Below are 27,951 nucleotides of genomic sequence, written 5' to 3'. Positions count from 1 at the left end.
AAATGAGTATTTGGCCCGTGACAGTTCTTTGTGATTTTATTTGTGATTCCTTCTCCCTTATTACTTGAGTGGGGAAGTTTTAAACTCTAGAATCATTAGCAAGATGGGTAGAGGATCGGGGCGCTGTGAGAGTTAGTGACCATCTGCAGCACTATGGGCCAGATGTATGAAAAAGGCCTTTTGCGAATCAGAAATAGCGATTTCTAAGAAATCGCTATTTCTGATTCACAAAATGCAATGTAGCATGTTTGCGATTCGGTAATAGCGATTTCGTAAAAATCGCAAATGCTATTACCGAATCGCAAATTGCGATACAGCCCCTATTCGCATCTATGGGCCTGTAGGCCCATATTTGCAAATATTTTGCATGTCCCAAATTGCGAATTCCTAACTGGAATTCGCAATTTTGGGAAATGCAAAGTCCAGGGTGCTGGGGGCCTAAGGCCCCCTCTGCTGCACCCCAAAACATTTTAAAAAACCATGTAAGGTGCACACATGCCAAAAGGGCATGTGTGCTTTACATGTAAATTTTAAAAATGCATTTGAAATGCATTTTTAAAATTTGCACATATAGCGATTCCTTAATGCCCAATTCGCATTAAGGAACTGCTTCATACATGTGCTTTAGAAATCGCAAAAAAGGATTCCTTATTTGCGATTTCTAATTTAGAGAGTCGTAATTTGCGACTCTCTAAACAGGGTCGCAATTTTAAGGAATCACTATTTTAGCGATTCCTTAAAATTGCGTTCCGAATGCCTTTGATACATTCTGAAATAGCTTTTTGCATTCGCAAACGGGCATTCGCACCATTTGCGAATGCAAAAGCTTCGATACATCTGGCCTTATGTTCTTCTGGAATTGTTATGTGTACAATGGTTGCCTCATATCATGTAGTTGAGCACTTGTATTTTGATTGTTGCTAGTGGAACCGCACTATTTTATTGAGCTGGAAATGTTTTGTTTATATTGGTTGTCCGAAACAAACAGGTTGATTGATTATTTGATTGATTGAGTACTTTTAATTTTGAGAGTAGGAACACGAATAAGCCCCTACTTAGGTTAGATCTGTGTGTTTGCCAAAAAAGATTGCTGGAATCCACAAAGAACACACTACTGTTGCACTGGTATGCCCCTTGGAAGAGAAGGATCAAATTACTTGAAGAGACTAGTCTTAACCCTGCATGGTGCATTCACCAAGGTGTATCTTGACTTGGTTGGGTCAGACTATGTTAGGAGCCTGGAGATACAACCGACACCATAGATTTGACAAACTGCTAATGTAGTATGTTCTCCATTTAACTAATCTGCCAATCCTGCAGTGTTGTGTGTTACTGCTAGAGCTCCAGATGCTGCATTTCCAGTTGTAAGGGTTTGGGTTATTGTTTAAGAGGGGTGGAAGCCCCACTCCAGCAACTATTACAATCCTTGTCAGGATGAACCACAAAAGTCACTAAATTAACTTGCGCTTACCCATCAAGCAATAAAGCAGTCAGGCTTAACCTAGAGGCAATGTGTAAAGTATTTATCCAGCACTCAAACAGTAACAAAGTGAAAACACATAGGCCCGTATTTATACTTTTATAGTGCCGCATTTGCGCCGCTTTTTGACGCAAAAATGGTGCAAACCAACATAATACAATTGTATTTTGCAAGTTTGCGCCGTTTTTGCGTAAAAAAATGACGCAAATGCAGTGCAAAAAAAGTATGAATACGGGCCATAGAATGATACCAGAAAGACAAAAGTCCAATCAGTAGAACCGTCGATATTCAAATTTAAGTAAAAAATAGCACCAAGAAGCAGAAAGTACCATCTGTTGTTATCTGGTAGTGCCGGACCAGGACAAAAACACAAGTTTAGTTTAACAGTGCTGGAGCGTGGGTTGGGTACAGAAGCCGAGTTCGACCCACTGGGAGTTGTATGTTTATGTCCTTGGCATGGAGATGTGCGGTCTTGCATTAGTTTCAAGGAAGCCGTTGGGCAGAAGCTTCAAGGTGCTGCGATATGGGGTGCTACAATGCGATGTCTTGTGTAGGGTTCAGTTGGGCTGCATTATTTCCAATGAAGTTGCCATCCGTGAGATGTAAGGTGCTGCAATGCAAGGTCCTGCATCACCCAGGCCCTCATCTCTAGCCGACTGGACTACAGCAACGCTCCTTATGCAGGGATCGCAGCTGATTTCCTCCCACGACTACAGACCATACAGAACTCCTCAGTCAGAATCATCCTGCATCTCCTTAATGAACCAACATCACCCCCTTGCCCAGGGAATTCCACTGGCTCTCTGTACAGAAAAGATGCCAGTTCAAGCTACTGACCCAAGCATACAAGGCTATACACAACTCCAGACCTGTCTACTTGAACCACTGCCTGAACTTCAGGTAATCAACTGGATGCCTCACGGGAGACAAGAAGTGCTCTACAAATCTACTGACTGGTTGACTGACTGACTGAGGTTGTGTCGAGCTGTGTTAGTTCTTATGAAGCCGCCAACCAGGTTCTGCAATGCAAGGTCCTGCTTTGGGCCATGACGGTCTATGTTGGTTCTGATGAAACATTCAGTTGAGCCAGGAGGAGTCCACTCTGACTCTAGGCAAGGGTCTAGGACCAGGGGGGCATCTCTTGGGGATCAGGACTCACTCCAGCAGAGGCCAGAAACAGGGCTCAGGCAGGTCCAGTTGCAGATCCAGGCAGATTCAGTTGCACCAGGGCAGCTGGGCAGATGCATAGAGGCCTCTGAAGCTTGTTGTGTCCTTGTAGTTCACACAGGAGGTCAGGCAACTGACTCTTGGAGCCACAGTGGGTAGCCCAGAATGAAGGCAAGGAAGTACAATCTTCCTTCTCAGGCAGAAAGTCAGTCCTTCAAGCAACAGGGCAGTCCTCTGGCAGCAGGACATTCCTTCTGTAACTTCTTCTGGTCTATGAGTGTTCTGAAGAGAGGCCCTGAAGGTCCAGTATTTATACCTGTTGCCAGTCTTTGTGTTGGGGATTCCCTGACACTGGTTGTGGAAACCTCTACCCCTTTCCCTTCTCAAGACTCCAAATTGTCGGGGATGACAAAAGGCATGGCATACTTCATGATAGGTTTCTTTTTGTGTGCATGAGGCAAAGCCCTTTTAAAGTGGGGCTGGGTACAACCCTTCCCTAGTCATCCTGCCTAGATGGCCCATGCTGTCCATATCTAAGCCCCCTTTGTGCTCCTGTTTGGAGGAAATACACACACCCCAAAAGCAGGACATTCACATTTATGCAACAGAGGACACAGGCAGAAGGAGCCAATGGAAGGGAGAATCAGATGCCAACTTTTAAAGTGGCATTTTCAGAATTCTAAATTAAAATCCAACTTTACCATTAAAGAGGATTTTATATTACAGTTCATTTGAGTGTGGAAGAGCATATCTCAAAATTCCCCCAATATAAAGTTAGCACATATTAAATGTAATAAGGTTATCCAGTGGTAGTCAATGGGTGGGATAGGCCTTAATACAGTGAAAGACTACTTTAGTAGTGTTTCTCTTCCAGGGCATATAAAACTTAAGTACACATGTCCTAATTTTTAAATACAATACACCCTGCCCTATGAGACTTTAGGGCCTACCTTGGGGTGACCTATAAGTATTAAAAAAGAAGGATTAGGTCTGTCAAAAAGATTATTTTGTCAGGGTGAAATGGCAGTTTAAAGCTGTAGTACAAGGAGTGGAGCATGGCTTTGACACCAGTCAAGATGGCCAGTGTTCATAGGCTGTGTGACGAGCCGGATGCTTCATCAATGACTTCTATGTCTGGATGGGATGCCTTTAATAACAGAAAGGTAGCTGGATTCTTCTGAAGCTGCACAACATGACTTTTTGAAATTCTGGCATTTGGAATGTGCTCTTTTTCATCATGCAGCTTTCCATTCTTCTTCTGAGGCACACCCGCCATTTCGTGAGGCAGCTTGTTTTCATGCTTTTGAATGGAAGGCAGAGGTTTCTTCAAGCAATTGGTCCTCTCCCTCATAGACATGTGGTACTAATTCATGGACTTTGTTTTCCTGTATGTGATTGAGTGCGGCTGCCATTTTTTGGTATTACCTCACAAATGTATGACTACATTCTCTGCATGCTGCCACTGTTTCTTCTATGACTATTTTGAAGACAATTTAATTTGTGGCATTTCCCTGTATATTAGGGATATGTTGATATAAGATATAGCTGCCATTTTCATGTTTCATATTGTGCTTATTCCAGCTCGCACCGAGTAATTTTTTTGTCGCAGGATTCTTTTGGCTCTAAGAATTTACCCGTGAACATTTCTTCTTGTTCCTGGTACTTTTGTTGCTAAATTCAGCCAATCATCTTGTGGTAAATCTCTGTGCATCAACACTATGAGGATATAAGCCAACCTTCCAATATAACAAATAACATATTTTCCTATATATAATTTATCATTAAATAAATCCAATTTCAATGGCTCCACATCGGCTAATGTTTGATACAGTGTTTTCCTTCTTCTATATACACAAGACTTTGGGGGTCATTACGACCCTGGTGGCCGGCGGTACACTGGTGGTAACACCGCCAACAGGCTGGTGGTGTACTGCCAGTGTATTATGACCATGGCGCAATAGCCACGGCCATACCGCTGGCCCCTCCAACATATTGCCAAGCTTCCACCTGGCGGTCATAATTCCCAGGGCAGCGGTGCAAGCAACGCTGCTTTGGGAATTATGAGTCCCCAATCGCCAGCCAAAAGGCTGGAGGTAAAGGGAACTCGGGGTGCCCCTGGGGGCCCCTGCACTGCCTATGCACTTGGCATAGGCAGTGCAGGGGCCCCCAGGCACAGCCCCATCGCGCATTTCACTGCCCGAATTTCGGGCAGTGAAATGCGCGACGGGTGCTGCTGCACCCGCTGCACATCAACATTCCTGCCGGCTCTAATATGACTCAGATGCAATGTTGATGTGACTTTTCCGCTGGTTTCCGTCCACTGGCCAAGCGGAAAAGTCATAATAGGGAGCCACATATACCACCAACACTGGCGGTATAGTGGCGCCCGCGGCTTCAGCGGTCTTTTAGTAAGACCGCCGAAGTCATAATGACCCCCTTTATCTCTCATAAAGCTACCTTTTTTGGAGGATCTTGATACAAAGTGAGTGCACTAATCTCAATTTTTTTTCGTTCATGTCAGCAAAACGAGGACGTTAAAATTATCATCCATTTGAATTGAAATTGAAATTGCATTTATTTAGCACTTACTACTCCTGACAAGGCGTCAACGTGCTTTTCGAAAGGTAACACATTACTTCGGAACCTAAAAAGGATTAGTGGTGGTTTAGTATAGGGAAATAGGAGATGTTAATTTGAGAAGTGGACATGCAAGTCTGTTAGTTGGATTGAATAGGGTAATGGAGGCATAGAAGGGAAGGGTCTAGAAAGGGCTATTTTGGAGATCATAGTAGTAAGATGAAGTTTGAGATGAGTCAAAGGAGAGATGGAGGAGGGACGAGTCTAGAAAGGGCTCAGGGAGGTCATAGTAGTAAAATGAAGTTTGGGATGAGCCAAAAGAGGGGTACATGAGAGACGCATCAAGAACGGGTCATGTGGGAGATCATAGTAGTAAAATAGGGCTTGAAAGGGTTATTTGGGAGATCATAGTAGTAAAATGAGGCTCGGTGAGCCAAGGAGAGATAGAGGAGGGAAGCATCTAGAAAGGGTTATTTTGGAGATCATAGTAGAATTTATGGTATACCACAAAACATTGAAGGCCCAGACTCAGTGGATTTTTAAAATCCTTTATTCCAAAGGTTTTGGCTCTGTCTTCTACCACAGTTTTGAATATTTAGAGAGCCCATAGGTTAGGTCACAAATCATTTACGAAACCTAGAGGAGTCATAAGTCTTTTCCTGAAATATAGTGACCTTTTAAAGTCCTCAAAGTGCCAAATCCCCCCCAAAACATCTGGTAGGAACATATCCTCTTATTTCACAGGATGTTGCAAAAGCTACCTCAGGTAGGAGAAAGCAATATTTGGCCTTGAGACCAGCACTGAGGACCATGGAGATACATTTGACCATGTTTATCTGTGTCAATTAAGTTTATAAATAAAGACAAAACAATGACCAATGATTAAGGTTTTACATGATGGCAAAACAGAGAGAATGGTACTATTGAAATTGTTCTAATTCAATTCTTCTGATAATTTGTGTATTTCTTTATTTTATTGTCCTCTGTTTTCCTTTTTTTCCAGGTCTCCTATCTCCAACTCCAATTTGTCTCTATGTAATTGATGTACTGGTTGTCCAACGCAAAGATGCGCCATCTTTGTCTGTTGTTGTTTCTCCACCCCCCGGATGTTCCTCATTTACTTAGGTATTTTGTACAGGTATATTTTACAGGCATAATTTATTGGACTGTCTCCTCTTTATTTTCTTCCCTCATCTCCTTACTTTAGATTCTCACTTTGTATTTCCTTTACTTACCCATCCTATCTTTTACTCTCATGTTCTTTTTTTAGTTATTTCCTTGAATGTGTTTTTATTCTACAGTGTTATTCTTTTTCTATATAAATTATAACAACTTGATTTTAAGTACTTCTAATGATCAATAGTCAAGTTTATTCATGGAACAAAAAGGGTTTAGGAAATCCTATCTTTGTTTCTGTGCTGTTACTTTATGTAAATAATCTCTTAATTTGACTGTAATTCCTCATGAATATAGTTAAAAGGGCTGGTTGATTGTTGTTGATTTAAGTGTTAACAAAGTTTCTATTACAATTTTTAATGTATATAGTCCCACATCTGCTAACAATTTCTTTTGAAATTATTTACTTTTGGAAATACTGAATCATACTGCTGAATAGTATATTTTGGGTGGGGATTGCAACCAAGTTTTCAAACCCTTTATTAAACAGGAATAAGATGCATAAGCAATTTAATTCTACTGTTTTGTAAGGAACTCTTACTAATGGTTGTTTAATCCTGCTTTGAGGGAATATAATTTCTGTTTTTTTGTCCATCATTTTCAATCCCATATTGAGTATTTATTTAGTTCCAAAGATCTACCTCAATTACAACTTAATTCAGAAATGTATGCTATTCTCATTTCTAACTAGGCTCCTGCTATTACAAAATGTGATTCAATCCCTTTTCAGGCTCATTTTAAACAACAAAGTTTCAATAATTCTTTGTGGATGGATCCAAATTTTACTTCAAAATGTCATACTTTTCCAGAGTATTTTTTTGAATTATGTATCCTCTGGATACCTCCATTCCTGATGCTTCGGATACATTCAGAGTTGCTACTCAAAGGTTCATTATTGATTTTATGTCGAAAAAGTGGAAGAAATGTTATTTTCAAATAAAAAACATTTAGATAGGATTAATTAGCTTGAATACACACAGGGGGTCATTCTGAATTTGGCGGTCTGCCCAGCCACGCCGGCAGTGGTGGGGCAGACCGCCAAATTCTGAGTGCGGCAACGAACTTGCTGCATCGCAGCCAGTTCACTGCCCGTACCGCCAGGGGTGTGGGACTGCCTAGCCGAAGGTTGATCACCTTTGGCCCGGGGGTACACCTGACACCGCCAACGGTATTTGCAGTCCCCAGGTACCAGCCTTTTCCTGGCGGTTTACACCACCAAGGAAAGGCTGGCAGAATAGGTGACTTGGGGGCCCCCATGCACAGCCCCATTGTACATTTCAGTGCCCGAATTACGGGCAGTGAAATGTGCAACGGGTGCTGCTGCACCAGCCGCACCGCCATATTGGCTCTGGCTCCATTAGGAGCCACCGTCAATGTGAAGGCCCTGTTCACTCCAGGGCCGGTGGGCGGAAACTCTGTTTCTGCTCGCCGGCCCTGCGGTGAACTCAGAATAGGGCCGGCGCTCGCCGAACTCAGAATGACCACCTTACTATCACTTCAAATCTACTGACTTTTTGAATGGACTCATCAAGGGTAAAATGCACTTTAACACTCTGCACTGAAAGTGCTTCTGTCTACTTATTAAAGCAAAAGGCCAGATTTTATGGAGGTCAGAATAAACACGGGAGGTTACTTGTCAATTATCTTAAAGCTAAGAAACAGCAAACTAAAATTTACCCTATAACTACTGAAAAAGGATCTGCCCCTTTTAAGGATAAAGATATTTTACAGGAAATTGTTTTATTTTATTGAATTCTCAGTACACCAGATATCTTACCTTCAAATGCTGGTATAACTAACTATTTTAATTTGATTAGTCCCCCAAAATTGGATGCCACTGATTATGATACTTTGAAACCTCCATCTATGGTGAAGAAATTACTAATGCAGTTAACTTACTTTAAAAACATAAAGATCCTGGCTTTGATGGGATTATTGTGGAATTTTATTCTCTTTTCTCAAAAATCTTATTCCCCAAATTGTTACAAATATTTAATCGTTTTACTATTTCAAAGTCTGCTCAGGGTTCCTTTCAAGAATCAATGATTTGCCTTATCCCCAAAGAGAATAGGTATCTAAAGCTATGCAAAAATTACAGATCAATTTTGCGTGTGAATATTGATTACATAATGGTTGCAAAGATCCTAGTTATATATGTGGGAACTCTTTTAACTACTCTTACTGGAAAAGAACAATCAGGGCTTGTTAAGGGTCATATGTCTTCAGATAATACTAGCCTCTTTTCAATATTATTAGTAAAGCAGCTAATCTCTCATATCCTCTGGCAGCTCTTGCCCTAGATGCTGAAAATTATTTTCAATTACAATGATTTGGTTTTGGTTTCCTCGCCTAAAGCTGCTATTTTTGTGAATAGTCATTGTTCCAATTAGTTTTCTTTGCAAAGGGGAGTTTAACAAAGTTGCCTTTTTCCCCTTTACTATTTAATATTGCCGAAAAACCCTTCTAATACCAAATAATACAGAATGAAATATATATGGCTTTGTTTATGGGACAAACCAGATTAAAATCTTGGTGTTTTCCTGTTTGTTATAATCATAAATTAGATAATGTTTTTGTTAGTCCTATTTCCCTTTCAGATAAGAGACAACATTTATGGCTTCCTGTTACATTGTTTTAAAATAACTTAAGCTCCTTAGCAAAAGCTAAAGACATTTTAGCAAAGAAGACAGTAAACCACCCTGAATTAATAATGGTAATTTCTGCTAAATTATATTACTGTTTGCATTGTTTTTTATTCTTTGATGTATTGTTTTTTTATTTTTTGATATAACGTTTAACTATTTTTTACAGCTTCTATCTGTATCTTTTTCTAGATTTGCACTGTTTTCTTCCTATGAATAGAACTTCATTCTTAGCTCTTTTCATATTAATCTTCCATCTTCTCTCCTCTTATCTTTCACTTTTCTCTTTACCTACCTTTGTTTTCTTTTTTTTACTTTAACTTGCTATATGCTTTCATTACTTCTTTGCTGGTATTGATTCTAGTTTACTCGTATTATTTTAATCAATTAATGTTTGGTTCATAATCCTGCTGTAAGCTACAGTTGCCTCTATATGTATAGTTTATACATTTCCTTTTAATAAACTTTAAAACTTTAAAACTGCACTACTGGCTGTAGAGACAGGCCAGAGACATGATTTAGAGGGCTCCTTCAGTGAGGTGCACAATGAGTGCACCAGGTCCACTGGTAGCATTTAATGTACAGGCCCAAAGATGTCCAATGTAACATTGGTCCTCTGTGAAATGTTGTTATCCACTACATGTGCACCCTTTCCAAGGTTGAACCTTTGATAGTCAACTCATAAGGTTGATACAAGATCTGATTGGGGTAAAGAAGACAAGAATGACATCATACAAGCCACAAAATAATGTGTGTCAAGAATGCTGCTAGATGACATGCTTGGCACCATGAATCCACATCAGAAGACCAGAATCAGCCAACATCAACATGTCACCACATTGAGGCACTCCTACTGCTACACTAGGGATGATCTCATTAAATTTTGACCTTGGAACTAGGGGCCAGATGTATGAAAAAGTTTTGCACTCGCAAATGATGCGAATCAGTAAATTCGGCCGTTTGCGAGTGTAAAACAGTGGTCTGCAATGCATGAAAGGCATTCGCAGACCACAAATAAGAAATTGCTAAAATTGCGATTTCTTGCGGTGCTGGAAATTGCAAGTCGCAAATTCCAGGTCGCAAGGCAATGCCGCAAAAAATCGCAAATTGCGATTTTTCGCAGAATGGCATTTTGCACATGCAAAATACCATGGACTGCAACCAGGTGGTAACCTGGTGCAAAATTTAAAAATGCATTTAAAATGCATTTTTAAATTGAACATGTAAAGCACACATGCCCTTATGGCATGTGTGTACTTTACATGTCCCCCAAAACATTTTTGGGGTGCAGCAGAGGGGGCCATAGGCCTCCAGCACCCTAGGGATTTGCATTTCCAAAATTGCAATTTCTGGTTCAGAAATCGCAATTTTGGAAATGCAAAAAATTCGCAGCTATGGGCTAGGAGGCCCATAGCTGCGAATGGGGCCAGTATCGCAATTTGCGATTCGGTAATAGCATTTGCGATTTTAAAGAAATCGCTATAACTGAATCGCAAATGTGATACATGGCCCTTTGCGAGTCGGTAATAGCGATTTCTTAAAAATAGCTATTACCGAATCGCAAGGGGCCGTGATGACACATCTGGCTCTAGATGTTTGTGAAGGATGCCCAGTTGTTTATTGACATCTCCTTGAGTCTTACTGGTGAAGACAGAGGTCTACAAATCTGCCTGAGCAATGTGAAGGTTTTCAGTTGACAGCTTGAGGAAGTATATGAGCTGCCTACCAAACCAAGAAGGAAGATTTGACCAGAGGGGGGAGAATCTTGAACTTCGTCCTAGACACCATGTCCTGATCCAAAGCTTTGTCCATAGAGAAAAGCACATTTGTAGCACCATTGAGATACTAACACCTGTACAAGTTTCACTGAGAAGGTGGGCACAGGCACTCATTGATGGCCATGGAGTGGGAGGTGGTTACCTACCACCCCTGAAGACATAACGTATGCCAAGGATTACCTTCTCCATTGTGTGTGTCTGATCTAGGGTGGGTAGGCCAAGAAGATCACACACATTGTTTATGCTGGGATGAGGCTGAGCACCACTGCATTCCATAAGCATAACCACAACTCACAGGCATCTGGAATCCATGAAATGATTCCCCTTTTCCTCTGATGCACATCCACCACAGCAAATGGGATCCATAGGATTTCCATGGCCATTGGGTGCAGGATCCTCATCCATGATCTTAAATGTCCACAGTGCCTGGTTACCATCTGACACTCCTCCCAGGTAGCTATGCTTGGTTTCGCCAGGAATCATCATAACACTAGCTTTACCACTATGAAAATGACTGGGGCTCATGGTGAGGCTGTAGCTGAAACAGAACTTAGGTGTAGGCAATATCTTTGCCCAATTAAACTAATGACTAAAATCTCGAGTTTGAAACAGTGGACTATATTAACTAAGGGTTGCATGTGTACTGTGCAGTCTTGCACTGCACCTGTGGGCATTTTAAATGGGAAGTTAAATGTCACAATGCTTTGTGCCTCACTAGTGCTTCCACAAAATCTTAGTAAATAACCCCCTATGCTTTCTCACAGCAACATTTGTTACAGAGGTCCACCTTTAAAAATGCCTTGAAATTGATTATGGTGATTATTTGACATGCATGTAGCATATCAAGGGTATGGTGATTTCATATTAAAGAGTTGACAATAGAGACTCTGTAGTTGTGGTTCAATCTTCATTTCCATTATCTGAGCACTTCTTAATGATAATAAATGTGACCTTTTTTGTGAGAAATTGAGCTATTAGTTAAGGGGGATGAGAGCCCCACTCAAGTAATAAACACCGTCCTTGGCAAACTGAACCACAAAAGTCACGAAATAACCCTGTGCTTAAACCTTTGATAGCTAGACACAAGAGCAGTTAGGCTTAACTTAGAGGCAATGTCTGAAGAATTTATGCACCACTTAAACAGGAATCAAGTGACAACACAACACAGTAAAAATTCCAAATCAATTTTGAGAAATAGAGTAAATGTTAATAGCTAAAATGACACAATACCACAAAAATCCAATCAGTGGAACTGGAGTTATAAATGGTAGAACAGCACCAAGAGGTACAAAGCGTGACTAGCAGTTATCTGGTTGCGCAAGACCAAGTCGAGGTCACAATTTCAGGCTGACTGTGATGAGTGTGAGTCAGATACAGGGAACAGGTCCATCCAGGTGAAGAGTTTACCTTCTCAAATTCCAAGTCTATGAGAAAAGGCTGGAGATTTGCATTGGCAGGGGCTAGGAGAAGACTGTTGTTGGCATGAGGAGCTGCTGCCGCTAGAGTTTCACTTTGGAGCATGATGCGGGCAGCTGTGTTTGGCATGAAGAGCTGGTCATCACTGGAACTTTACATTGATGAGAGGCGTGGCAACTGTTGCTGATGCCGGGAGCCTGAACGCGGTCACAAAGAGCCCCAAACCTCTGGGTTTTCACTTGAAGATCATGGCTCCAGGACATGCCCTATGCACTGTATAAAAAGACATGGCCTTAGGACATTCTCTGTGTGTATACTGGGCAGGACCTACCCTTAGACAATGCCATGTATGTACTGCACACAAGATATGTCCATAACTGCAATACACAGAGGGGCATATTTATGAGTGAGGTTGCGTCACTCCTGCAACAATCAATGTAGTGCACGCATGATGTAAGCCCAAAACGTGATTTATCAAGCCACGCAAGAGGCCACCTTGCGTGGTCCTAGTTGGCTTGATAAATCTGGAGTAACGCGACACAGCACAAATCGCTGTGTTGTGTTTCTCTTCCGCAGGGAGGATTTCATGGGTGTTGCCTGGGTGTTACCACGCAACACCCATGGATCTGGACGCATTCCCAGATTTACAAAAAGTGGTAGACCTGGGAATGTGCCAAGATGCTATGCCTTCCCAGGTAAGGCGTAAAGAGGAAAAATACATTTATTTTTCCTTGTTACTTCATCCTTATATGTGTGCTGCATTTTGCAACACACACTGAAAAGAGGAAAATGCCTCAAGGGATTGATTTTGTGCAGGAAGGCGCCCCTTCCTGCAAAAAAAGAAAAATAAATCCTCCTTACAACACAGACACCCTTGCAGCCGAAACTGCACCAACTCAGGGACAAAGGCAGGAATGTGCCATATTCTTTTGAATATGACACATTCCTGCCCTTCCCCTGTCTTGCTGTGCTGCCTCACATTCTTGAAAATATGGTCCAGAGTGCTTGGCCACAGACTGTACCCTTTGTGACCTATGGACTGTGCACGATGCAAACATGCTGTGTCAATCAAGGCACGAACTTTTTCAAGTAGGTCAGTGGAAATCATTCAGGGGGAAATAGATAATATATAGCAATGTATTGTATGGATGTATTTAACGTGATGGAGATCTTAGCGTTGCGTGTCCACTTCCCATGTTGTCTTTGCTGTTGTACAGTGGAAGAAAGGATTTAAAACTGTCATAAATTAAGGAACAATACCGGTTCTGAAGATGGTCTCACATACTTGATATTTGTAGCATTTGTTGAATTTCCAATGAGGTGTTCCACAGTGTCTTGGGAGAGCAAATGCAACGAAGGAAACCCTCCAATGTCCTTCTTAACGCGCTTGAAGTAACACAATTAGACATTGATGGAGAAGTGAAAGATGCAATCTCTGTGTATAGTCTGCCCTTTGCTGTTAATAGGCTGTATATTACTTTGATATTACTGCGGTGATTAGTGATAATAAGTGCCGTACATATACCTCAAAATGACTGGAATTCCTCCACTTAACTGATCTGTTTGTTGTCAGGATGTTTCCTTTGCATCCTGTACCCCACGGAAATGTTTCCATTTTTGGAACTGTTCACAGCAGACGTTTTCCAAGCCACGACTGGTCGTGTCAAGGGATGCCATGTTTCCCATAGCAACTGGGACCAGGAAAGGCCTGTTTCTTATTGCACTTAGCTTTGCACAAGACGGCCCACTGGCGCGCTCGCATAAAGTGCTGTTTTCTGGAGCGATAAACTGCTGTGCGTTGCCAGAACCAACATTATTCAAAGCCATTAGCTCCGAACAGTTTTGCATGTGGGATCTACCAGCTGAAACCTAGAAAACTCAGGAGACACACCAGAAACTAAATGGCTACAAAACATATTGCTAAGAGTTGTTGTTCACAGTTTCAATCCTTTGAATGTGGAACAGCATCTGCCAAGACCAGATAAGACCTGTGGAGCTGGTAATTTGCTGCAGTTCAGAAAATAAATGATTCCAAGAGCTTATTTGGATTTAGAATTTATGACTCATGAAAAGTTATTGTGTATTTTCTTTCTGTTGCTTTGTGTTTTTGAAAAACGTCTTGAAGACTTTTTGCCCTGTTACTGATTAGTTCACAGATCCCAAATAGGGCACAAGCTCCCATTTGTGACCAACTTGATATTACAGCCTGGACGCATGGCAGACAGCTGGCTCGTTAATATGCAGCGGGCGCACTGTCCCTGTTTGTGCCCTATTGCAAGCAATGCACTGCTAAAGGCAGCCCATTAGTGAAAGATGGAGTGGTTGCTTCAAGCAGCCGCTTTGTGTTTCAATGTGCAGCGAGCGCCCACCTGTACTTCAAAGGGGGAGACAGAGATCCTCCTGCAGGCAGGTGCATTGAGTGACGTCACCAACCTGCAGGGTGATGTCTGATGGTTCATGGGACTCTCTTTCCCCCTCCAGACGGTCACCTTATGGGGCACACTGACTGTGCACCACATCTTTGAGGCATGTAGTGAGCGCAGCTTCTGACAACCTTCTTGGCTGTGCCTCCAAGTCCATAATCTGGAAATGATTTTGGGGTGTGGCCCCTCATTTGCATGGGGGCCACACCCCTTTTAAAGTGAGGGTGTGTGCCCTTCGTATAGTGCCGGCGATTTATATGTTACAGATGGGCAGAAGGGGTTCACAAGCATCTGCATCTCCTTCTGGAATACAACAGTGCCCACGGGCCATAAAACACGTGTGCTCACACCTGTTGCGCCAGAGGCACTGTATGTAATGAGGATGGAGGAGACTTGCCCAGCTGATTTGTATCCAATCAAACCTGGCACCAATTGGACAAGCAAATAGCGTGCTTGAGCTGTTGGTGAGCCTCAAAATCAGGAATAAAATACATGAACCATAATGGGTCTCAGATTGGGTACCTGGCAAATACCAAACCCCCTTCGAATCAGCATTTACCAAGTAAGTAATTTGCATCATGGAGGCCACACAATTTGCAGACCTTCTCAGATGAGGGTCATTTTAGCAAGTAGACCGTAATGTTTATATCAGAGAAAAACATACTACTATGTGCTGAACTGCAGATTCACATTAATCCTTTAAGGTGATAACCTTTGGAAATGTGGAAGATAGTTCATTTGCCAAATTTAGCTATATCTGTATTAAGGAAAATGACCATTGGTAATTCAGCTTTTGTTAGAGGAGACATACAACACATAAATACATCCATCTCATTTAAAAACTCAAAGTGTGCACTGTTGTTTTGTAGATTTTCCAAGACATCTAGCACAGTCCTTAATACTGTTGTGTGATTGGACATCTGTGCAAGGTCATGACTGCCTGAGGAGCATCAACTCCGGGGCAAACGTTTGTAATGATATATGTGACTGACTGCATGGAGTGAATTGAGTACAGGCCAAATGAAGCATTCACAGGCCTACATCTGCAGTTAAAACATAATCGTCAAAGGCATTAGTTCTAGATTGTTATAGATGTATGTGTTCTCTGTTGTAATGGATTCATTTTGTTTTGATTGTGCTTACAGAAAACACACAAAGAGGCAACCATATACATACAGACAATACTCACATATGAAAATCTGTTGTAAATATTTCTTACTGTTGCTAAAGTGCAATAAAGAAAATACTGACCTACACAACCAAATGGTGGTCTAATTTTAGGTCTGGGCTATGGACAGCTAGCAAGTCCTATTGTTTCCAGAACATACTTCGGGGCATATTTAGAAGAAAGTGGAGCATCAACTATGATGCACCACTTTTTTGCACCCCACCTGCACACCCTAACGTCACCATGGTATTTACAAAACGGCACACCATGGCACACGTTAGCACAATAGCCTAAAAATTTGGGACGCTATTGTAGCGCATTGGTTGACTAGTGCCAAAAATTATGGCACTAGACAATCAATGCATGGGGAGCCCCAGTGGAAACAGTGGGGGGGGGGGGGCACTTTAATGCCTGCCTTGGGCAGGCATTAAAAATGACGGAAAAAAATCTAATACATTTCACTATGCCATTTTTCTGGGCCTCCGAACGGGGGAATGCCGCCCTCGCATAGATTATGCCTGGCACGGGCTTATTGTGGTGCAAGTGATTACAAAAGTGGCACAATGCTTGCTTTTTGCCACTTTGTAAATCTGGCATGGGGAAAAGCCCTCTTTAACGTCACCTTAGCGTAAAAGAAATGATGCTAGGGCGGCACAAGGAGGCGCTAGAAGCTTGTAAATATGCCCCCTATGTGGGACCTGGGTCAGCCCCATGTCTAGATGCAATAGGAGACTAGTTCTTTCAATCAGATTTGAAATTATGCTGGGTACTTTTAACATCTCATTTGAGGATTACACCTTTCCATTCTAAAACTTCTTTTCAGTTTATCATCTATGAGCCTGTTTTAGACCCCCATTTACGGCTTAGTGGCTGGCCTTCAAACACTTGGGAGGAGGGTGATAGGGGCGAGGCCTTCAGTTCTCCAGCGCATTGGTAGTAGCCCACCTAACCTTGAGTTTAACACCTGTTCGCTGGAAATCTTAGTTACCCTTGAGAAAATATAGATTATCAGCGAACTGGCATTCTAAGGAGGACCAGTCAGCAGTTTTCTCATTTATTTGTTTTTGAAAAACAAAAAAGAAGTACTCTTGATGCTTTAGAGTTTCTTCTCAGTGCTTAGAAGACATGTGAGGTTTTTTTAATTCCAGGACCATCATAGTACACATTGCAATAAGGGACAGGAAACACCTGAAGGGAAAGAGGTTAGAGGGTTCAAAAGGGACCAGCCTACATTCAAGAGACCCTTTGATGTCATGCGCACAGAAGGATGGAAAACCCCCTTGAGAAAAAACACAATGATTCTGCCACCCTTAAACGAGGTGAGGGTAAGTGGGAATAGGATGTACCTCAATTTTGGGAGGATATCTCTTTACTTCTCAACTCTAAATGAGTCTCTCTGTGTTTTATCTGCTGTCCAGAAAAGGAAGGTCACAGACAGGTGGGACAAGCTTTTTTATTCTACTGGGTATAACATCAGTAGTTTGGAGCCCTTAAAGGAGAAAGAGAATGGATGGAAAGAGAGAGCTAGCACAAGTAGTTGAAGAGGGAGGGCTGGTTTGAGTATTTTTGCCTAGGTTGCTTTTGCTTCCCCAGTCCGCCCCTGGTCACAGAAAAAAAACATGGTCTCCTTTAATGACCTACAGTTAGTTGGGGTGATTATAACACAAGGACAACAAGGAACAGAGTAAGGAACATAGAAACAGGAACTGAACTCAGACAAAACAGGACTGGAATCAAAATTAAGAACAGGACTGAAATCAAAATCAGAAACAGGAATGAAAAACACAGAAATATGAATAGTGAAAACAAGACTGGAAATGTATTAACTAGCGAGGAAAGGACAGAAATATGCAGTCAAAGCAGGAACATGGAACACATGATAATGAATCTGAATATACAAGACAGGAAGCATGCAGTCAGAACTAAAAACAATGCAATCATAGGAAAAAAGAAGAAGACTAGCAAGAGACAGAAAACGGACATTAATACATAGTTAGAAGTGGAAAATGGAATCAAGCAAATATAGAAACAGAAATCAAAGAGCAAGCCTAGAAATACAGCAGCAGGATTGTGACAGAGGACAAGGAGACCCAACAGCTTAGTCAGTTACAAGCCGCTGTACACTGAGGGCTAGATATACAAAGAATTCACGCAGCATAGCAAGTAAAGTTGCTGTGCTGCTTTGTATGAAGGAGAGAGAGCAGAACTGCTCCATAACTTCTCGCTACCTTCACTGGTGCAGTTTTGGCAAACATGCCTCAAAGCAGGCACCCTTACGCCATATGCAAGGATGTGAGCATTATGGTCGACATAGTGTCTTTGCAGGGGTGTCCTTTTTGTTAAAAAACTATGCTTCAAGGCTTTCCCTTGTTGTGTGCTGTAGAATGCAGCACATATTCAAAGAGAAAAAGCGAGGAGATATAAAAACATTTCTCCTCGATAAACCTGCTTCAGGAGGCAAAGGATTTTGGCAGTAACTGCTGTCTACAATTCTTTGTGCATATGGATTTGCATCGAAACCCAAGAGTGGTTGCATTGGAATGCCCCTACCCTATCATGGAATGCCCCCTTGATGCAAAGTACCACAAAGCGGTGCTAGGAATCAGGAAACCACCAATGAAAGGATGGCTGCACTGAGGCTTTGGCAGGAGAAGCAATGGTAAACCGAGAGGTACGAGACATGAAAGAGGAAAACCTGGGATGGAGTGAGGTTTGGAGGCGAGAAAGAAAAAAGTACAGATGGCAGGAATAAAAGAGTCAAAATGGCTAAGGGGGTCATTACAAGCTTGGCGGGCGGCGGCGGCCGCACTCCCGTGGACCCCATTACGACATCCCCGCTGGGTCGGCGGGCGCAAACCAAGTTTACGCCCGCCGGCCCAGCGGGGATGAGGCCGCAACATAGGAGCCGGCTCCTAATGGAGCCGGCGGTGTTGCGGCCGTGTGACGGGTGCAGTAGCACCCGTCGCGCTTTTCACTGTCTGCTATGCAGACAGTGAAAAGCTGCCCGGGGCCCTGTTAGGGGGCCCCTGCACTGCCCATGCCAGTGGCATGGGCAGTGCAGGGGCCCCCAGGGGCCCCAGGACACCCCTTACCGCCAGCCTCTTCCTGGCGGTGCAAACCGCCAGAAACAGGCTGGCGGGAGGGGGGTCATAATCCCACCGCCGGGGCTAAAACGGCGGGAAACCGCCGGCCCCGGCGGTGCGACCGCAGCGCTACCGCCGCAGTCGTAATACGGGTCTCCGTACCGCCAGCCTGTTGGCGGTACGGACGCCACATTACCCCTGGCGGTCTCTGACCGCCAGGGTCGTAATGACCCCCTAAAACATAGAACAAAGACGCACCACCAGGATGTGATCTTGGCAGGGTTTGGATAAAGAAAGTAATACAGGGTATGATGCATCAGGAAGGTAGTGTAGCAACATGGAATATGAAGTGGACCTGTGAATGCAAGGTGTAGAAATGGATATAGTCCTTTTCAAAGATAAAGTCAGGACCCCAGGTGGCCTTCTTGATGGTAGAATCCTAACAACTGAGGTACTTACCATTTTTTATTATTTGGTTATTGTGAAACCACAAACTCTGATTGAGAATCCACTCATCCACTCACTAATAGTCCTATTTTATTGTAATTATTTTTTCGTTGATTTGTATAGCATGTACAAGGGACAAAGAAGAGAATCAGAGTTCATTAGTAACAATCAAGTTATCAGATGCAGTAATGTGGATAAATATCGTATTTACAAAAATCTAGGAAAACACAAAAGCAGTAACAAGGGAGTAATTTCTACAGAACACGGACACCATGTCACTGTATATGTAGCGAAAATAAAAGAAAGGGTTCTACCAGAAAGGTAGGGTCATATAAACATAATGTTAGTTAGGTCATCAACATGTTACTGGTATGCGTAGAAAACACCTTTAGGGAAAGAAGACTTTGAATTAGACAGAAAAGTTGTATAGATTTGGCCAAGGAGCAGTAGTTTCAGTTCTTTATTCAAGGAAGGAAAAGAGGGATTTGTGTCAATGAACAGGTAAACCGAGTACCTCCCAGGAAGGATTGGTTAAATATCAGTTGTTTTGTAGAAGATGAGATTTCAAGTAAGTGCTAGAACTGCAAAGTTGGCAGGACCCCAAGCAAGCTTCAGTTTCTAGGTCATGTAGTGAGAGGGGTCAGAGTTAAGTAGCAAATGAACATGGCAAGCCATTGTAAAAGTAGATCAGACCTCGATGAGGAGCCAACTAAGAGTTGTTCCACCAATGGATTGTCCACTGGATTTATCACTTTCTCCTGAAATCAGTGGATTACCATCCAGCTCACAATCTGACCCTAAGTATGTGGCATATGATAAGAAGCCCTGTGATAAAGGGTTTAACAATTCCTTCACAATGGGGAACATATGCACGACTACTGAAATAAATTAAAGAGGAACTGCACCCCAACTACTCATATATTCTTTGCAGCAGTTAAAACTGCATACATCTGCAGTACATGCAGCAAAAAAACCTAAAAAAACACAGCACTAATCGACTCAGGTTTCTTGGATGTTTCATCTCGGAAATAGACATTTCCTGCCCGTCAGCCAAACTTTAAATCAAGCCTTGAATTTGATTTTTGTTTCACATCATTCTGAGCCATCATATCCATGTTTACAGATGGTGCTCAACATAGTGGCTAGCCACTTCACACAGATTATTCAATTGGAGGTGGAGACTGATCTAAAGATGCATGCCCAAAAGTGATCATCGCCATTACTTTTGATAGTTAATTGTGGGCAGACTATTTTTGGCCAACAATCCTGGAAAATTACCCTATGGAAATGTTGAAAAAATGAAGAGTAAAAAGTGATGAAGACCTTTACTGTATCCCTTAGAATGTTAATGTGAATATATAGTTTTCTAGACTCTCCATGAAGATTGACTGCCTCACTAGTTCTTAGTGTGTTTAGACTTTATTATGCTACTGAACTCTTTCCCGGTGTCACCCAATGTGCTATTACATGACTTCAAGGATTTCAATTTTCCGGCACTACTGAATCAATCACTAGGTGTTTTTCTGTTTTCATATGCTGGTCAAGTCCCCAGATGTGCTTAGAAGCAGTGAACCCCTGTCATCCACTGGAAGTGCAGATGGAAGATGAAGAATACAACTAATAGTGCTTTAGCAGAGTAAGATTCCCAGTTGTTTTATTGGTACAGTAGTATTACCTTCTGCAACTAAGATAAATGCAGGCAGCAATGCTAACACATATAGGGCTTGATGTACTGAGATTCCTACTAAGAAATTGTACATTTTCGGAAGCTCTTAAAATGGATTCTGTAGAAGTGGATGCAATTTGCACATGGACTTCTACTGAATCCATTGGTATTTTGTAAACAACCTATGTATTAATAGATTGGTTCATAAAATACTGGCTCATAAAGAGTCATATTTCAACCTACTCATTAATATGCACAAGGTAGGTTGCATATTGAGATGCTCTGCGATTAGGTAGTCACAGACATGGTCAGCAGACCAGCTTGTATTTGATTGCTTTTAAATAAAGCTATATATTTTTTTGATGCAGCATGTTTTTCTGGTAGGAAAGTGGGATGCTTTTAAAGAAAGAAATTCAATACTTTTATAAACATTTTTAGGAGCAGACTGTGGTCACAAGGACTATTACCTGCTCATAAAAAATGTTCTATCGACATTCACAAAGCGGATGGGGTCCCTTTTGGACAATTTCCCGTTTAGAATGGTTACCACCTATATCGATTTGGTGGTAAAATATTAATGTTTTAAGACCGGATTCTGGTCGCAAAACATTAATATATATGCTAAAGAACTGGTATTTGGAAGGTAAGCCTTTTGAACACCCCTTCCAAATACAGCTTCTGTATTTATTCTAAAAGCCAAATTTGGCAATTTGGGTTTTGTACATTTGAAAAAGTCATTTTATGGTTTTAAAAGCTCCAATTTGACCTTTGTAACTGTAAAATTGCTTGGTACATCAGGCCTACACTTATTTGTGCAACATGAAATCTATTTGCATAATCACCTTCCTCAAAAGTATTTTCTTTTTCATGTAGTATTGGCATTAATAAATGGTGACAACCCATTAGGACAATTCTTCTCTGTGTGGCGGTCAATGCACGTAAGACAATAAGACCACATTTTTCTTCATACATCTGAATTGTATGTTAAATGTAAGATTTGTTTGATGTGTTCATTTGAATATTGAGGTTTTGTTATTGATTTATTGACTCAAATTTTCCATGCTGTCCTTAATGCTCCTTTACGAATACCACCTCTTTTTCCTTTGATATTATTCCACTCAGTTATTTACCCTGTTCTAGTAAGGCATATTCCATCTATCAACAATAAACAGAACTCAGCTCATTTTCATTGTATTGAACATTGACCTGCAAGATCCCAAAATGATCATGTATGTGATCACTATTCAGGGCATTCCGCATTCTTACAATACTCCATCCACCTTGCAGGCTTTTCCATATACAGACAAACACAAATGATGGACGGGATGCAGAACCAATCAAACATTCACCCCAATCACAAATCTGGGTTTAACCCATCAATTATTTTTCTCACAATGGGGAACAGGGTCAAGACTGATTGGCATATGGCTGGTCCGAACTGGGGTGGCACGGTGAGCAAAAGAATTGATGGATTAAACCCAGATATGTGACTGAGGGTGAAAGTTTGATTGGTTCCGCATTCCGTCCATCATTTGTTTTTGTTTGCTTTTGTCACCCTAAGTTTGCCGGGTATGCCCAGACGTGGGTACCAGGCTCACTATGCCACTGGATTCGGCCTGGCTGATGAAGGGTAACTGGTTCCGTAGTCTGTCCATCATTTGTGTTTGTTTACTTTTCCATATGCAGAACATATTTTGATCATCAGTTTGATTTTCCCTCTAAAACAAATGATTGTGGTGGCTGTGTATCAAACAAACCAGTGAAAAAGGTTAAGTATTGCTCTTCAAGAATGTTCTGTGTTGATGTCAAAGAGATGATCAATTAAAATAGTATAACTGAAAATTTCAGTTAAATATCAGATGGAAATTATCAAGACATTTTTTATAAATTAATTTTCTGGCTGCAAAAAAGGCCATGTTCCTAGTGTCGAACACCGTATTAAGTAAACTATACAATTTAACATCTGTGTTGGAGTGCATTTTAGTAGTACATGCTAGTCAAGACTTTTAGTGATTAATTGCATCAATGACTGAGTGGGGAAAGAGGACTTCTATGATAGGGATATAGTTAATTACTATACCCCCATCAAAGAGAATGAAGGGTTCATTAGACTATGTGTGGCCATTAACAATTTCTCTCTCTTACTGAGGACCATTTCCACAACTTCAGAGCAAGGTTTTGATAACCTACCTTTGCATCAACACAATCCGTATTAACCAGTATGTATCCAACACTGAGTGTTCCTAAGCCAATCACCTTCAGCCCCTCTTCAAATGCTTCTCATTGCACATTTTGTACCCCTCTTGAACAAACATCTTCACATCCAGTCCTCACTTCCATCCATGCACTTTGGAGACCTCACCAACAATCTACATTCTACTTTGTGCGAAATTGCTATGCATCATAAGTTTCATTCCAATGTCCATCCTATGCAGGACCAAAATATCCTCTCCTTAAAGAAAACGTTTAAGCCTGTGTACATGCACTGGTTTTGTCACACTTAAATGTGTGCCAGCATCTGGAACACCATTCCTTGTTTTAGAAACTGCAAACAGAAAACAACTAAAGAGAAAAGCCTCAAATGCAAGCTTTTTCTAGTCTGCGTCAAAAAAGTGAAACAACATCCACCTCCTCTTCAATGCAGGAAAGAGTTAATGCCCATTAAAGGAAGGAATGCCTGTAAAAGTTTGTCGAATAACTTGCAATTCTACCCAGCTAGAGGTTCCATTTAATGTTTCTCCCCACAATTACCTCTGAAATGAAAAGCTTGCAGTTCCAGAGACTCTCTTTCCTACACCTCTCTGCCCGTGCCACATTTCTTGGAACTTATTGTAAGAAATTGGGTTAGTAGTTGAGGTGGGTGGGATCCTTAAGCAGCAAATACAATTATTCTCAGGGTGAAGTCCCAAGGAAACCCTAAATTAACCTTTGCTCAACCCATGGGCAGGTTGCTTGGCCCAGAGTAGTCAGGCTTACCTCAGAGGCAACATGGAAAGTGTTTGTGCAACACTTCAAACAGTAACACAGTGAAACCACACCACAAAAATATCCTACACCAGTTTAGAAGTATAGAGTAACTTGTAATGAATTAAGCATGACCAAAATGACAATAATCCAGTCAGTAGAGCCAGAAATATGCCTGAAAAAAGATTTCAGAAAATATAGCGCCAAAAAGCACAAATCACCAACTGTCTATATCTGGTCAACCCAGACTGTGACAAAGTCACAAGTTCAAGCTGTACACGATGGAGCACTGGCCAGCAACAGGGACCCAATTATGGTAGTTGAACAAAGTACCTTCAATCCTGGTTTGCAGAGCATTACAATGATCCACTTCAAAGATGCATCGCATATGTGAAGTGATGCATCAGTTCTAAAGTGTGGTGACAAGGGTTTGTGATGCAAAGTTCGGCGTCAAGGCTTCATTGCACAGTTAAGGTGATGTGTCAGTTCCAAGGAGCTGCAAGATTGCAATGAGTCCATCAGCGTCGTCAAGGCTTGCTGTTGACGAGGGATGGAGGGGCTTGTGCTGAAGATCCGCCGCTCAGCAGCGGTTCTGATAAGGCTGTAGAGGCAATGCAGGTTTTTATGACGGGTCCAAAACACGTAGCAGTGGTAATGCATCGGTTCTGCTCAGGGTTGTGCCGCTCAGAAGAGGAGGTGGTCAATCCACTGTAACCATAGAGGCTAACAGAGCACCTTAGGCCCACTTCCAAGGGTCCAGGACTGGGGTAGCACCACATGACAGGGTAGACTCACAGATGGCAGAGTTCATGTGCTGGCATCAAGGATATTGGAGCCTTCTGTCCCTGAGGCTCTAGTCAGGAGACCAGCCAACTAGCCTGTTGTGTCCCCGGGGTAGTGGGCTCAACAGATGCAGGCCCAGTGCTTCTCATCCAGGCAAGAAGGCAGCAGGCATCAGGTCAGCACAGCAAGGCAGCAGTCCAACAAAGTAGTAGTCCAGCTGGGCAAGGGGCCAGGAGAGTAGCAGTCCTTCAGCAGCACAACAGACCGTCTTCCTGGGAAAGTAGCCACAGCTCCAGAAGTGTACTGAAGAGTTGGTGTCTGAGGTCCAATATTTATACACAGTACCCTTCCTCTGAAGGTGGCAGAAGATTCTATAAATTCCCTTTGAAGTCCCCAGGCATCCTTCTTCCCTTTCGTGGCTCCAGACTAACTACAGAGGGTATGCAGCCCTTTGTGGGGAGGCAGGACACTGCCTAGTCAAGTGTAAGTAAGGATGGGCCCAGCTCCACCTTCCCATCCTGCCAATGACGGCCCAGCCAGGGACATATAAGCTCTCCTTTGTGTGTGACTATCTAGAAGGAATACAGAAAGCTCAACTATCAGCTACATCCAGTCATGAGAAAGAGCTATTTTAAAAATTGTGATAGAGGATTTTTCGTTACAATTCTAAAGACACCAAAAATGAACTGGTCACTTTCTACCATTTGGAAATTACAGCTTATTAAGTGTAATAAGGTAACGCCGATTTAATCCTACGGGAGAGGTAGGCCTTGCAGTATTTAAAAATGGATTTAAGAGGTTTTCAATAACAGGACATACAAAACCTAAAAGTATATGTTCTGATTTTTAAATGCACTGCACACTGCCCTCTGGTCTCTCCTGGGCCTACCCTACGGGTTGCTTAAAAGTATTTAAAAGTTTTGGCCTGGAAAAACATATATATTGTCAGGTCTACATGGCAGTTTACAACTGCACACACAGGCTGCAATAGCATGCCTGGGACATTTTTAAAGGGCTACTTAGGTGGGTGGCACAATCAGTGCTGCTGGCCCACTTGTACCATTTGATGTTCAAGCCCTGGGTGCATTACTAAGGACTTATCAGTAAATTAACCATGCCAATTGTGGATAAGCCAGTGTTGCCATGCATGAAGACGTAAGCACAATCACTTTAACACTGATTAGCAGTGGTTAAGGTCACATCGCCCTAAGGCCAGGACAAACAAAATCAGTAAAAAAAATGGAGGACAGTGGCAAATAGTTTGTGGGGAGACCACTCTAAGGTTGTCAGGTGTAACACTGATCTACATGATGGCTCAATAATCACCTTCCTGGAAATGTCTTTAAGGGGTTGTACATTTCCTCTTATTCTGCTTCTCAGCAGTTGGAGCTTTATGTTTGCGCCAAATACAATCTTAAAATAAATCCATATCATAACCTCAGAACAAGGACTACTGAGACTTGCATGGGTTGCCATGTCTTTTACACAACTAGAAAAGAGTGCCAATGTCAGTAGGAGGAGAGAAGCATTTCATTTTCATGACATTTTCTGCATGAGTTTATTTGATGACACAGGCACCAGGAGCTCCTTTAATATGGTAATTAAACCTGGTTCAAATACTTAATAAGTAAAGTGCTTCATGCCAGATGCTCACGGGGTACAATTTATTTAACAGGGGTCTTTTAGTCTCATCATACATGAATAATGACCTGCCACTGCATGTATGCAAACACTTGAAGCTAAGTTAGATGAAGAGCAGTAACCACAGTATGATGTCTCGCTTCTGTTACACAGTTTCACAATTACAACAGAGATGGGAGAGAGGCTGAGATATGGCCTTAGACGGTGCTAAGGGAAGAACAGTATCAGGGTATGCTGCCAGGTTAGGCTGGGGACTTCAAGGGGAAAGGGCCAATAGGAGAAGGACCAGTATCCCTTGAACGTATTGGCAATGTGAAAATAAAAGGACTGAATCCAAGATCAAGTGCAGTGGAAATAATTCAGGAAATGTAAATCTGAAGGGTGTCATTAGGAAATGTGACTGTAAGGAAGGCAGAGAAGGATAGACAATCCACTGTTACATAAACAGGTGACTACATGATACCAGAGTACACTCTAACATGAGTGATAAAAACACAATACATCAGTTTTTCCTTAAAGTGTATCTAGCAACTCTAAAGACAAAGCTCAAGTGGTTCCTGTATAAGACGTGCTAATCAGAACCTTACAAATGTAAGAATTAACTCTAAGGAAAAGCTTCACTGTGACTCAGATGGAGCTCCAGAAATTAGAGAAGCTGAATCTCGGATTAAAGCTCACAGGATAGGGAGGCCAATGACAAGAAAGGTAACTAGAGAAGAGAACTGAGACAAGTATAGGGATGCCCATATACAACTGTCTAAGCCAGTGTGATGGCAGATAGAAAAGGAAAGCCTGACTGAAGATCACACACTGTGGGCCTGAGGAAAATGTTGATGACTTACTATGTTTAGCTCATTTCTACCTCTGACACCACAGTTTCTCTTCAAAGATTTATCTCCTTCACAGTAAGGAGTCGGAGCAATGTTGGATACCAAAGATAGCTGAGTCTGCGATGTAACTGCAATAGGCAACTTGAATTTATGTTTTGTCACAGAGTATTGATTGACAGAGTACTGTATTTCTGCATGAGTCAACTTGATGTCTGGTGGGTACCAATTATTCAAGGCAGATGGTACATAGCAAGATAGTGGATAAGTATATAATGCTTCGGTCATGGCTAGACCTATAAAACTTTGGGTCAATTGATTTTCTTTGCATTGACTACCAATGTCATCTGGATAACACTTTTGAGTTTATTTTAATTTATAGAACTGGCACACTCAGTGACATAAAATGAAATATAAATTTGATCTCTGAATCTGGGTCCTGGGTGCTTCTAACGAACTCCTGGAAGACAGTAATCATACCTTGGTACTAAGGCTTTGTAACAATCATCAGGTTGTAATAGGCCACACTGTTTCAAAAGGTCATAATCAGATGACATTTTGACAGCACTGAATATGATCACAGCAGAAGCTGTGTTTGATTTGAGCTGGATGGATTATTTGGGATTTTATCCCACTTCTTAACTAACACTGTCTCCCCATAGGTTAAAATTGGGTTTCAATCTCTTTTGCATACAGAAAATTAAAATAGTTTG

This window comes from Pleurodeles waltl, chromosome 4_2 (genome assembly GCF_031143425.1).
Source record: "Pleurodeles waltl isolate 20211129_DDA chromosome 4_2, aPleWal1.hap1.20221129, whole genome shotgun sequence".
NCBI classification, from domain to species: Eukaryota; Metazoa; Chordata; class Amphibia; order Caudata; family Salamandridae; genus Pleurodeles; species Pleurodeles waltl.
Note: the sequence above shows the minus strand (reverse complement) of the source record.